The following is a 13069-nucleotide window of genomic DNA, read 5'->3' on the forward strand; positions in this document are numbered from 1 at the left end:
CATGGGCATGCAGGCTTCTCTTGGCTCCGCCCTGTCTAATCAGAGCCAGTGGGAGGGAGGCAGTGCTCAGAAATCCTCCGATCAAAGTAAAACGTATGGCTGAACAACAGGGTGGTGGGTGGGGCATTGTGCATAAATAAAATTGAGGGCTGTTTCTCAAAACAGGGGGCCTGTGTATACAGTACTAGTATAATCTGGGGCACTAGGCCCATGTGAAACTGGGTGAAAGAGGATCCTGTAGTAACCTGACAGAATCACAGAGCACATACAGTTGCAACCACCCACCCACACAGTTTAAGTGTAATTCAATCCACTGTAACAGTGATCACCATCTATTATAATCATGAAAATACTGCATGGCTTTTCATGAGGAGGGCACCAAATGTTTGAGGCTCTCTCAGGACATACCATTCATTCTTAATGTATCTGCTTTCCTCTCTGTTACATTACAGTCAACACACAGTCAACTTTGGGGTTAGAAACAGGCATCAAACTAGAGAAGACATAGAAAATATATGTGAAAATGTAATGTTTTTGTGGTGTTTGCTATGGCAAGCATCACTATTACAATGACTCATACTAAAGGTTAGGGATTGGAACAAGCTCTATTAAGACAGAGCAACCACCAAAAAACACCCAAGCAACCATGCACTATAATCACTCAGAACACCTACAACGCCATACTGTATCATCATGGATACGATTTCTACATGGGCAATCACTGCTCACATTTTCTTTGGAAAATGTAAAAATGTTCTTCTCTAAATTTGTCAGTGTTGTCTGCTTTTGTAGCAACTGCAATCAATGCTAATCATATACCATTTAAACTCACTTAACTTTATGCATTAAAGGAACAATATATCTTTCACTAACACTAACGTTGTTGATTGCTGGTCATTCTCTGATTACTGATATAATTAACTAGATACCGACTTAGGTCACATTTTACTCTTTTTAGAGTGTAATCCAAAATAAAATGTAATACTTAACAAAGATTGGAATATCAGTCTATTTTCATGTCTCCATTCCTCACCATTACATTTTAATGGGTTATAGAAAGAAAAAACTTATTATTATTATTATCTAAAATTCTTTATGCATTTTCTGGGAACAGAATTTGTGTTTGTCCCTGACTTTCTGTTTGAGCATGTTATGCTGTGACATTTACCCCCTTTAGAAATAATGCTTTGGTAAATCTGTCTCATATCATGCTACCTCATATTTTAATGATACACTTGTCTTTTAACCACATGGTTGACATAAAGGTTAGTTTCTCTTTATCAGTGTTTTATTAAGTTTACAGTTATATTTGGCCTTGCAAATCTCAATGTTTCAACTCTTACAGGAGTTTTTTTTTCTCCCAATTTGGAATGCCCAATTCCCACTACTTAGTAGGTCCTCATGGTGGTGTGGTTACTCACCTCACTCCAGGTGGTGGAGGACAAGTCTCAGTTGCCTCTGCTTCTGAGACCGTCAATCCACATATCTTATCATGTGGCTCGCTGTGCATGACACTCATGACAGTCACAGCAAGTGGAGGGTCATGCTACACTCTGTGATCCACGCACAACTTACCATGCACCCCATTGAGAGCGCAAACTCCTAATCGCGACCACAAGGAAGTTACCCCATGTGACTCTACCCTCCCTAGCAACCAGGCTAATTTGGTTGCTTAGGAGACCTGGCTGGAGTCACTCAGCATGCCCTGGATTTGAACTCACAACTCCAGGGGTGGTAGTCAGCGTCAATACTCGCTGGCACCCCTGTTCTGGGAGTTTTTATTTATTTATTTATTATTATTATTTTACAATTCATAGATTTTTTTGTGTGAAACTAAGTACAAAAATATTAACTGTGAATGATGTGATTTTTTGCTAGTTATGGTCGCTTTTAGCCATTTTACATTAATCTTTATTCCTGTAACTTTCAACCCCAAAACATGAAACAGGGTTGGCACAAAACATGTTTTGAAAGAGTTATTTAATTATAATGCACACTGGAACTACAAGAATTTACTCTATTAAAAGTACATGCATTCCAAACTGGTGGTTCAGTGGTTGAGGCTCAGGGTTACTGACCAGAAGGTTGGGGGTTCAAGCCCCAGCACCACCAAGATGCCACTATAGCTTGAACAAGGCCCTTAACTCCAGGTTGCTCTGGGGGGATTGTCCCTGTAATAAGTGCACTGTAAGTTACTTTGGATAAAAGTGTCTGCCAAATGCATAAATATAAATAACCTAGTACTTTAAGGTTAGGGGCAATAATGACAAATTACTATTGATACATTGTTGTAACCACATATTTAGGATACCCATAAGAAACCCATATTTGAGGGGAGTCACGTGACACCATGCGAGGATCGGACGTGTGAACGGTGAGCTCTGCACACTTTGCTAGTTTTAATACTTTTTATGACATAAAGCAGTGAGATTTGATACACCCTGTTCCATAACTGTTCTAGGAGGACAATATGTCAAAGAATTCTCAGAAAATTCTCTGGAGACATTAAAAGTTACTTACGTGTTCAAGCTGATACCCCCGAGAGGGAAAAGAGCCAGGGAGCTAATTTGGTCAGAGTGATGCGGGAGATGCGGTGAGAGAGGCTTTGCGTTTTGGCAATGATGACAAAGGTCGTTGCTGACTTGGTGGATCTTGCTGTGATACGTCGATCGATCACTGCCATGGAGACGAAGTTCCCTAAGGTGGTTACAAGAGTGGGGGATGTCGAGAAATAGATAGATTGTTTGGAGTCATTGGAGAGGGAATTATCTGCTAATCTGCTAGCAACCAAGGTGAATTTGGTGTGTCTGTGAGAAGTTGGAGGACATGGAGAACCGTAGCCGGCAGAATAATGTCCATATTGTTGGAATTCCTGAGCCCAAAGAGGGTCGGGATGTTGTGAAATTCCTGAATGAGCTCCTCTGCTCAACATATATATACACAGGGTTCTGGCTCAGAGATCCACGGAGGCAGACCCCCTGGGGGCTGTCTCCCTGGACAAATTTCTGAGATCATCCGATAAAGATCTTGTGTTACACGAGGCGAGGAGTAAAAGAAGGCTTTCTTGGAAGAACCACAGCATTTTCTTGTTCCCAGACTTTGTGAATTCAAAAAAAGAGAAACAAAATCGATTCAAGGAATGCAAGAAACTTTTACATCAACGGAAGGTCACTTTTGCACTGATATTCCCGGCCAAATTGAGAATAGATGCTAAAGATGGCCGTAAAACATTCACATGCCCACAGCAAGCGATGATCTTCATAAAGTCAATGTAGTGAGTAAGTTAACTTGTGGTTCTCATGTTGCAGTCAAGTGGATTGGCTCACTGAACATTCGCTTGACTGTTTGAGAAAACAGTGAGCTGTTTTTTTGTGCTGGTTCTGCCTAGCGGCTGGATTATATTTTGTAGAGTAACACAACTTCAGGACAGTTTTATGGATGAATCTACATGCTCTTTGTACTTATTCCTCCTATTGGCTGGAGATTGTTTTGTGGAGTATTTCTTGCAAGTCATTGGAGTGATCAAGTCATTTGTTGGACTCATGTTGCCGAATGGACCAGCTCACTGAACATCCACTTGACTGTTTGGGGAATCGGATCACTCTTCTTATGCTGGTTCCACCTAGCGACTAGAGATTATTTAGTAGAGTAACACACCTTCAGGACAGTTTTATGGATAAATCTACACGCTCTTTCTGCCTATTTACTAGAGTTTGTATTATAGATTATATTTTGCCATGTAATTCTGTCTCACAAAATGTGTAAAGAATCACCAGACTTGAGTAATCCGATGGCAAAGTTGTTGCAGGGGTTCTCGTAGGCACGCATGGACTGTTTGAAGGGATGGACGCCAGTTGGCACTGGGGTTAATGCGCACATTTTTCTTTTTTCTGTTTTTTGGTTTTGGGGGAAAGTTCGTGTTTGATGGATGCAATAATGTTGGAATGTGGTCTTTATATTCTTGTTTTATATATATATATATATATATATTTTTTTTCTTATACTGTATGTCAAAATGTCAAATGTTAAAATGAGTGGATTGTCTCTCTCCACATGGAATGTGAATGGGTTGGGGCACCCCATGAAAGAAGCAAGGTTATTTCTCTTCTTAAGTGTAAGAAATATGATATAGTGTTTCTTCAAGAAATGCATTTTCCAGGGGTGGTGGCGTGAAGCTTTTGATTTATGCAGATTATATTTTATTATTCATCTCCGACCCTACTAGATCTATGCCTTGCCTCCACAAAATGACTAATTCCTTTTCTAAGTTCTCAGGATACAGAGTGATTTGGTCTAAATCCGAAGCTTAGGCTCTGACAGCATACTGCCTGGTAACGGCTTTTCAGCTGTGTGCCTTCCAGTGGCCCATACAGGGCATTAAGTATTTGGGTATTTTATTCCCAGCAAATTTGCCTGATATAGTTACATTTAATTTTGACCCTTTAATAAAAAGGTTTTCAAGCGATGTGGGCAGGTGGGCTTCATTACATTTATCTATGATTGGGAAGGTCAGTAAGTTGCAAAGGCCGATTGACAAATGTGGGCCTACCCAAGATTTACTTTTTTATCATGCATTCAGTCTCAGACATTTGTCTCATTGGTCACTTCCACCTGAGAGTGTCCCTCCCTGGTTTTGTATTGAACAGGAAGTTCTTGCCCCTATTCCGCCATTGCAAAGCCTTTATATCAAACTAACTGGAGAAGTTAAGTTACACCTGTTATATCGCATTTGCACTCAGTATGGACAAAAGTGACCAAAGTGTTTGATTTGGACATTTATTTAAATGTTGTTTCGAGCATATGGCTGAACCCAAAGTTATGTATTAATAAGTCCCCTTTCTATTGGACAGAGTGGATTATGAGGGAGGTTAATACACTTGGTGACCTGTATGAGAGTGGAGTGTTGAGACCCTTTGAAAATATGGTTCAACATTTTGGGATTTCCAGGTCTCAATTCTTTAGGTATTTACACCTGCTTTGTCCTATTTTTGGGAGTAGCATACACCATAAAGCGGTAGATACTGGAAGTGGTGATTACTTCTTTTGGAAAAGTCCATGAGACATCAGTGTATTACTTCCAGCTAATTCAGAGTCTGGAGGACAGAGCTTCAATTTCTCTCAACAGATTATGGGAGAAAGATTTAAACTTGGTATTGGAGTGTGGGCTAGGATTCTAAAAAAAACATTGTCTACATCTAGAGATGCAAGTGTGCGCTTTAAGCAATTTAAGATTTTACATAGATTCTATTGGACACCCTCTAGATTGTATTGGCTTGATCTTAAAGACACACCCACCTGCTGGCAATTCCAATCAGAAAATGGGGACACAATCCATGTTTTGGGATTTTGGATTGGCTTGACTTGGTTTTTCCAAGAATTTTGCATGAGGGTTCAGAGTTTTATGTAAGACTTATTGGGTACTCAAATGTACGGGGAGAAGGGTTGTAAATTATATAATTTGATACCAAATATTCTGTTATGGGTTTTTGTTTTTTTGTTACATTGAATCAATAAAAATAGTTAATAACAAGAAACCCATATTTGCTAACTACTAAATATCTTTAGATTTTTTTTTCTTGAATGCCAATGAACACGTCACTGATAACCTACTCAAGCATGAGGGTTAGAAAACTAATTTATTGTCATTTTCAATTCCCTCCAAACAAGAATAAGTAAGTATCATGTTAACCTGTCAGTCAGAGACCTCACAGGTCATTTTAAAGAAAGTGCTGCTCAAATGACAATACAGTGCATCTGGAAAGTATTCACAGCGCTTCACTTTTTCCACATTTTGTTATGTTACAGCCTTATTCCAAAATGGATTAAATTAATAATTTCCCTCAAAATTCTACAAACAATACCCCATAATGACAACGTGAAAGAAGTTTGTTTGATATCCTTGCAAATAAAAAATAAAAATAAAAAAAAGGACACTCAAGGACATTCACAGAGGTGTCCCATAGCCACTCCTTTATTATCTTGGCTGTGTGTTTAGGGTTGTTGTCCTGTTGGAAGATGAACCTTCATTCCAGTCTGAGGTCCAGCGCACTCTGGAGCAGGTTTACATCAAGGATGTCTCTGTACATTGTTACATTTATCTTTCCCTCGATCCTGACTAGTCTCCCAGTTCCTGCCTGAAAAACATTCCCACAGCATGATGCTGCCACCACCATGCTTCACTGTAGGGATGATATTGGCCAGGTGATGAGCAGTGCCTGGTTTCCTCCAGACATGACGCTTGCCATTCAGGCAAAATAGTTCAATCTTTTGTTTCTCATGGTCTGAGAGTCCTTCAGGTGCCTTTTAGCAAACTCCAGGTGGGCTGTCATGTGCCTTTTACTGAGGAGTGGCTTCCGTCTGGCCACTCTACCAAACAGGCCTGATTAGTGGAGTGTTGCAGAGATGATTGTTCTTCTGGAAGGTTCTCCTCTCTCCACAGAGAAACGCTGGAGCTCTGTCAGAGTGACCATCGGGTTCTTGGCCACCTCCCTGACTAAGGCCCTTCTCCCCGATCGCTCAGTTTGGCCGGGCGGCCAGCTCTAGTGCAGAAAGTGCTTGTGCTGATGAAAGGAAAATATACTAGCTAGACATAAAATATTACATCTGTAACACTCTCATACAGCATATAGTCCCATGAGTACATGACTTGGCTTGCATTTTGTGATTTCAGCTACATTTTGAATTGTTTTCAGGTTTTGCCTAAAGGAGTTTTACTCAAACATATTCAGAGTATGTGTAGTGGAACATTTGCAAATGCATACACATTTTTGTGCAACATGTTAATTGATCAGTGATGTAAGAGAAGGTTGAAAATCATCCAGTCTTCCAAATCTGCCACAGTATACAGAGATATTCGTGACAGGGCATTATCAAACACTGTCAACAAATCCACAAGAGATCAACACAGTACTAGATCATCCTGAAGTCCATAAACATTACAATATTGATCATTTATGAGCATTATATGAAAATGTTGACATCACTTACTCACCCTCAACATTGTCTTTCTTCTGTGGAACACAAAAGCAGAATTTTAATAGAATGTTCATGCTGCTCTTTTCTATACAGTGAGAGCAAATGGTGACCAAGAACTGTAAAGTTTTACAAATTACATAAGGCACCATGAAAGTAGTCCATACAAAGTAGTCAAAGTAGTCTAAAGCCAAGTGATAGCTTTGTGTGAGAAACTGACTCATATTTAAATCATTATTCACTGATGATCTCCACTATAAAATCTCATTCATGTTCAAGTACATTCCAAAATATCACATTAAAACATGTCACACCAAACATGTTGTAAAGGGATCAATGGAAAGAAGGCGAGAACCGGCTTGACGATATAAATAATGGTTTAATGATAAACTTAAAAGACAACATAAACACACACGACGGACATGTCCGTTAACGATCTCTCTCTCCTGCACGATCCCCTGCAGTCGACCTTTATCCCTCACGGAGGCATAATTAGCCTAATAAGGGACCAGGTGTGTAGGATCACAACCCGGCCCCGCCCTCCGCCCTGCTACATTCCTCCCTTATTCTCTCAGGCTGGGGAGCCCCCGGACTGACGTACACCCCCTTTCCCTGGGGGAGGGCGTGCTTTAAGTCTAGTCTGCCGGCAGGTCATCCCCATCTACCTGGATGAGGGAGGGGACAAGGGGAGGGAAACAGAAATAATTAAAATATTAAAACAAAACTATCATATATGATATACTGTACATATGATTCAAACATACAACACACACACATTTGTTCACCTACTTACACACAGTGAGTAGGTGAAACAGACAAACATTCCCAGACAAACATTCCAGACAAACAGACAAACATTCCCTGTGTTGGACAGAAATGAGGGTGAGGTGCAGGCTTACGCAGGTTACTGTTTAACTACAGGTGGCTCAAGGATTTCTGGAATTTGCATTTGTTAGAATTTTGCTTTGGCTTCAATGGAACTAATTTTACAAATTTTCAGTTTTGTGTCCTCAGTTTATGAAGGTCAAAATATGAAATAGGAAAATCATCACGTTGCCTTGTGGAAATTGATAGTTTTGTATTCTGAAAAGCAGGACACTAGAGAGCTATTAAGTCAGGGCTGATGATATAACATCGAAAGCCCAAAGATTCACATAAACGACAGAGGTCTTGGGCAACCTTGTTGTTTTTTGTATTATGATTTTGAAAATCAAAGTAGCTGTCATTGGTAAATGGATTGTCATAGTGACCACAATGCATAAAATCTTGAGCGCACTACCCCGTAATCTGAAAGGGCAAGTTGCCACTTGAATTGCAGAAGAATTTTGGACGTTGCATCATCTCATGTATAGAAAAAAAATCTTTAAAAAAAATCTGAATCTCAGAGTTTTTGTTGTTCTGATTTCTTTATTGCTAAAGCAAGTAAAACAATTAATTGCTTATCAAAAAAATACAAAAGGGGCCCATAGACTTACATTGAAGGAGGGACATGAGCCATATATACAGACCAGAATATCAAAGAGACTTTTGACTTTGGCCAGTAGGCTACCACCAAGCCACCAAACCGAAAACCCTAGCAACCGCATAACAATGCCCTAGCAACTATTCAGAACACCATAGGAACTGCTTTGCATTGCCCTAGCAAACACAGAGAACATCCTAGAGACCACATAGCAATGTACTATTAGTAATGTCAGATAAATCATTCTTCTAAATTGATTCTTTAAATTGGATTCGACTTGTTTAAAACTGATTTGAAAGGTTTGGTAGATGACTCAACTGTAAGTGATGACTTTGCTGAGGAGTGAAACTGTTAAGTGAGAACAATGCTATAGCAAAATGTAAATAAATAATATAATTAATAATTAACATTATCATCAACACTATTGTTACGATGTCCTTAACAATGTTGTTGTAATAAATAACATTTGATGCAATCTTAAAATATTGTAATAAACAGCCATTTAAATTAAAATTTTTACCTAAAATGTAGCGTTGAGAAACATTTTTGATCCAGTTAAATGAAACGAACCTTCCATACGAATCAGTTTTCTAAAATGAATTGGACTTCCTCAAGCTATGTCCTAGAAAGCACACAGACCACCCTACCAAACAACTTGCAATGACCCAGAACCGCATGGCAACCACCGAGCAATGCATCAACAACCACTCAGAACATTGTCTTCAGAAATTGCAAAAATAAATAATAATAATTATATTTTAGATCAAATTCTTGAACTGTTTGGTCCCACTTAATATTAGGTCTCTTTTACTACATGTATTAACATTAAAATACATACAATACAGTGTATTTATTGAGAAAAGGCCAATGAGAATTTGGCAGACAGAATTTGCATGTCCCTCCCCCGGACATATGGGTATAAATGGAGGGAATCATGCTTCTGTTCATTCAGATTTTGCACTGAGGAGCCGAGAATAAGCTTCGGCCATTGCAGTGTCTCGGTTCAGCGTCGTGGCCAGGGGGACACAACGTCTAGTTCCCTCCATCAGGGAACGGAGGTTACAACAGCCGATCGGTTGTGCGATCATCGAGCTGAGATCACTTACTGTTCCATCTATGGCGCATATCAGCAGCTTTGTCCTTCTCTGCACGGCAGTGCAGCTTTGCCCCTGGGCGCTTTGAAAGAGTTTATTTCTCTAAAAGAGCAATACATAGCTGGTGTTGAACGTCCTTTTCAGGACGCATCTTTAAAAGATGCCCTTCCTCTCCTGTGTTGTTCCTGGATGCGGTCAATTTTTCTCCGCTCTTGATGGTCACAGGCGGTGCCTCGTGTGTCTGGGCCGCGATCACTTTGAGGCAGCGTTTGTGTTCTCAATGTGAGAACCTTACCATGGCAACGTTGCGGTCGCGGCTTTCCTTCTTAAAGAGGAACGCCACTCCAGTACTCCAGAATGGCAGTGTTGCAGGAACTGCACTCTGTGACCGACCTCGCCAAGGCAGCGTGTGCTCTTGTTATATGTCACAACTTGCCCGCCATCTCCTCCTTTGGAGTCAGCAGCGACTCAGGTCGTTGCGCACCACTCACATTTTAGGCAACCTCAACATGGCAGTGGACATGCTGTCGTGACAAGGTACGCTCAGCGGAGAGTGGAGGCTCCACCCCCAGGCGGTCCAGCTGATTTGGAAGCGGTTCGGCAAAGTACAGATAGTCCTGTTCCCTTCCCAAGAGACCTCCCACTGTCCGCGCTAGTATGCCCGAACGGAGGCCCCCCTCGGGGCAGACATGCTGGCACACAACTTGCCCGTGGGGTTGCTTTGGGTAAGCATGACTTAATTATCAGGTTCCTAAGAGGCGCCCGGAGGTTAAATCCCTCCCAGCCAAGCCTGTTCCCCTCCTGGGATCTCTCAGTGGTCCTCTCGGGCCTTCAGGGACCCCCCTTCGAGCCGCTAGAATCAGTAGGACTCAGGGCCCTCTCCTTGAAGACGGCCCTCCTGATCACGCTCGCCTCCATCAAAAGGTTCGGGGACCTGCAAGTGTTCTCTGTCAGCGACACCTCCCTGGAGTTCGGTCCGGCAGACACCTTACTGCTTGAGAAACTTCTGATGGAAGTTTCTCAAGCACTAAGGGGCGAAGGAATGCTTTGCTTTGAAGTATATCACAGTATCTGTTAGATTTTGTGTTGTAGATCTTCCAAAGGACTGCAGTGAAGTCTTTAACAGAGTAGAGAAAACTCTGTTTAGGTGTTGACAAGTCTGTCAAATTAACACTTCTGGCAGTGTATAAAAAAAAATGATGCCTTCCCAGTTGTCCCAATCTTGATATCAAACAACATCTGATAATAGTTACAGAAGAAATACTGTATAGTCATGTCAACTCTTGGAAAGATTTAGCATGTTAATGTGGGTATGATATATTGACAGGATATTGGTCTTGGCAGACTAGATCTGCTACGCTACTGCTGCTGCTGCTGCAGAGCAAATACGGAGACTTGCTAGTGCTGGAAAATATACAGACATACTGAGTTAGGCATGAGGACATGCTAATGCTCCTCCACAATTAAACAAAATGCAAGACATGCTGCATCGAGCATGCTGTACAAATAGACATTACAAACAATACCCATTTAGTAGATCTAGACCTGTGGAGGTGGGTTTCAGAGAAATTTAGCTTGTCTGCAAAACTGGGCTATTTAAAGTTTAGACAAAGAGAGAGATGCAAGTTGATTTGCTACCTGATTACATGTCAAAGGACCAGTCAGTTTACACCATGCGAGCCGATTGGCTTAGCATGTCACATGTGAGCGAGCCGATTGGCTAACAGATAACAAGCTCAATGTAACTATCAGCTTGTGCCACATTGAGATCCATGGCTAAACTTTGGCCATATTTTTGATAGCTCATACTGTATATACAACAGATAGTTTTGGTCCTTTAATCTGATTGGACGAGAAATGTTCCATCAGCACTCCGATTCTTCACTGTGTGTATCACTCCACTTGTGTTCATGCTGCTCTAAACTAAAGTGTAAGAGTAGTATGTTTTAAGAGCCATCTGTCTCTTTGCATTGAATTTCATCACTCAGTGATTATATTCAACAGCAGATCGCTCATATAAATAATATACTATTAAAGCTAGGAAATAGCTTTAAATGGCTTTAAATTAACAACTTCAGCATTAAGGCTCATCACAGAGAGACACAACAGACTGATTAATTACACAAACTTCGCTTACCAAAAAACTTTTTTAAAAAGTCCCTTACCACTTACCGAACGTTCCACATTGGAGAGGACAAAATGGCGGAGGAGATTGCAGTTTCTATAGTGAAAGACTCTTGTGCACTAGCTACCATGAAATAGGGAGGAATACACCTGCTTGATTGGCTATTTTTCCACTGAGAAAATAGGATCCATTTGACCAAAATTACATTATCTTCAGAAAGCTGACAAACACACTACAGCATCATCAACTCCATCTCTCTCTCTCTCTCTCTCTCTCTCTCTCACACACACACACACACACACACACACACACACACATACACATCCGTGTTTCTCCAGTAACATGTTAGAAACAGCCCAAGCTGTAATACTAGTTCTAAAGTGACGTTTTTGAGAGGCTTAGCACTGCTGTTATTACCTACAGCACTCGTCCTGCTGCCTTGTGCCTGCTGCCGAATTACAGCAGTGCTGATGTAGGGCCGTATCGCACTCTTGCTCGTGTGATATTGCTTAAATAAACTATGAATATCCACGTATTCAGCTTCCATAATTAAGCAATAAGGTATTGGTAGTATCTGGTAGTCACATGTAAAGATAATTGTAATACAAATCATGCATTGGTGTTGTGACTATATTTACAAAATACAGCATGGTCTTGTGTGTCTTATTAGTTTTATAAAATAATTCAAATAGCATTGAAAATATAGTTCATTTTAAAAAATGCATTAAATGCCCTCCTTCTAGTTTAACAATCGGAACAATCCATTTTATTTTTAAAGGAATATTGGCTAATATTTGACCTTTTTTGACAACAGCCATTTAACATGTATATTTGGCCTTTTTGAGACTATCATAAAGAATCAGCTGGATGACAGGACTGTGGCTATTTTATGTTGTTTTGGATTCAATAAATATTGTTGAGTTCATTTGATTTCAGCAATTGTGTGTACTTCTGTCTCAGGGATGCTGGGTGTCTCTGTTTGATAGGTGAGTTCTGGTAGGAGCTAAAGAAGATCTATGCTTTTGCCCATCAGGGAGACTCTCTCCTCATTCAGATGGATGACTGGAGGAAGGAGAAGCATTTAATGGTTTATTACTACATCCTGGAGGACGCTGCCTCCAACTACACAATCCACCTGAAGCTGCGGTCGAGTGAGCCGAACTCTGCTATGGATGAACACACTGGACTAAGGTTCTCCACCAAAGACCACAATGATAAAAACAATTATCCTATCTGTGGCCAAGACTACACAGGTACTATACCATTAGATTTTTATTAGATAATCTATTTTTTAGATATTTAACTACTTTTTGTGAAAATTATAATATGGGATAAAAATGAATATAATTTTAAGTTAAATTCAGCCAAAAGGTCTGGAAACCTGGCAGAGGAACTACCAGCTTCAAGGCCTCAAAA

This window comes from Xyrauchen texanus, chromosome 6 (assembly GCF_025860055.1).
Source record: "Xyrauchen texanus isolate HMW12.3.18 chromosome 6, RBS_HiC_50CHRs, whole genome shotgun sequence".
NCBI lineage: Eukaryota > Metazoa > Chordata > Actinopteri > Cypriniformes > Catostomidae > Xyrauchen > Xyrauchen texanus.